Genomic DNA, 2,241 nt, shown 5'->3' on the forward strand with positions numbered 1-2,241 from the left:
ACCCGCCACCTTGGGTGTACGTGGCTGGTGCCTTAGCCAGTTGAGCTATAGGCGCCGAGCCACTCCCAGCTATTTTTTAGAGACTGAGTCTTTCTTTGGCTCAGGCTGGTCTCAAATCCGTGAGCTCAGGCAATCCACCCACTTCAGCCTCCCAAGTGCTAGGATTACAGGTGTGAGCCACCCTGCCCAGCAAAATTTTAAAATTATTAATAGCTGGGCATAGTGGTGGCACCTGTAGTCCCACCTACTCAGGATCTCTTGAGCTCAGGAGCTATGATGATACTGTGGCACACTAGTCTGGGCAACGGAGTCGGACCTCATCTCAAAAACAAAACAAAACAAATAAAGGGCCTTGAAAGTAGAAAATAGGTATGATAGTATGTATTCATTTGGGGTGGTGGAGATGTGTATGAATATTACAGCACTCTTACAACACTTTTAGCACCTAAGAAAAAAGAAATGGAATTAAGTTTTAGGTTGTTTTTTTTTTAAGACAGTCTCACTTTGTCATCCTTGGTAGAGTGCTGTGGCGTCACAACTCACAGCAATGTCAAACTCTTGAACACCAACGATTCTCTTGCCTGAGCCTCCCAAGAATCTGGGACTACAGGCGCCCGCCACAACAATGGCTATTTTTAGAGATGAGGTCTTCTTCTGGCTTAGGCTGGTCTTGAACTCCTGAGCTCAAACAATCTACCTGCCTCGGCCTCCCACAGTGCTGGGATTACAGGCATGAGCCACCACACCTTGCCCAAAATTAATTTTTTTGAATTAATTCTTAATCTTACTCAGAGATCAGAGAGAGTGTCAGAAAATTATATTAACCATTGGTTATTAAAACTTTTTCAACCTAGGATTTTTTTTTCTTTTCTGTTTTTGGCCAGCACCGGGTTTTAACCCACCACCTCCGGTATATGGGGCCAGTGCCCCACTCCTTTGAGCCACAGGTGCCTCCCAATCCTAGGATTTTTTTTACAATGCCTTGGGAAGAATACCAGATCCCAAACCAGCCTGTCAAACTCAATGAATTAGTACATAAAGGTGGCAAATCACCGTGGTTATTATCCGATAGAAAAGGAGCCTGACCTTAGTTTCATTCTTCCACATCTTTGCACATGCTGTTCCTTCTTCCTAAAAAGCCCAGTACTTGTCTGCCAGGTAATATCCAATTTATCATCCATAAATTTATCCCCCTTGGTCGAGTGCTGTGATGTTGTAGCTCACAGCAACCTCAAACTCTTGGGCTTAAGCAATCCTCTTGCCTCAGCCTCCCATGTCGCTGGGAGAATGGGTTTTGCTCTGGCTCAGTCTTGAGCCTGTGAGCTCAGGCATCTACCCACCCTGGCCTTCCAGTAATTGTGCTGGGATTAAGCACAATTCTTCTTCTTTTTTTTTTTTTTTTGAGACAGAGTCTCATTATGTCACCCTCGGTAGAGAGCTGTGGCATCACAGCTTATAGCAACCTCAAACTCTTGGGCTTAAGTTAGTCTCTTGCCTCAGCCTCTCGGCCTGCCACAACACCCAGCTATTTTTTTTTGGTTGCAGTTGTCATTGTTGTTTAGCAGGCCCAGGCCAGCCTCGGTGTATGTGGCCAGTGCCCTACTCACTGAGCAATGGGAGCCGCCAGCACAATTATTCCTGAAGATTGAATTATTCAATCTTCTCTACTAAACCTCTGAGCTTTTTCAGAGACAGGTTTGTCTATTACTTGCCTTTATGGTTCTGAAACCTAGCAGAGTGAGTGTAGATCAGGCCCTTAAATGTTTGCAGAATGAACAGCAAGTGCTGATGACAAATGTAGATGACCGGCTGAATGATGTATAGCCAGTCTGGGGACATTGAAGTCTAGTGCTCATTTATCATACCACAAGTCTGGTACTACTTAACAATGTTCACTATTCTAAGGCACCTCACCACTTTTCTTTTCCAGATGCTTATAATAACTTTACTGATAGCCTTTTTTTTGAGACAGAGCCTTAAGCTGTCACCCTGGGTAGAGTGCTATGACGTCACAGCTCACAGCAACCTCAAACTCTTGGGCTTAAGTAATTCTTTTGACTCAGCTTTCCAAGTAGCTGAGAATACAGGCATGCAGCACAACAACCAGCTTTTTTTTTTTGTTGCAGTTTTAGCTGGCCTGGGCTGGGTTTGGACCAGACAGCCTTAGTGTATGTGACCGGTGCCCTACTCAGCTATGTGTGCCATCAGTTTTTCTATTTTTATGGTTTTTTTTTTTTTTTT

Source organism: Otolemur garnettii, unplaced genomic scaffold (assembly GCF_000181295.1).
Source record: "Otolemur garnettii isolate 467f Iridium unplaced genomic scaffold, OtoGar3 scaffold00043, whole genome shotgun sequence".
NCBI lineage: Eukaryota > Metazoa > Chordata > Mammalia > Primates > Galagidae > Otolemur > Otolemur garnettii.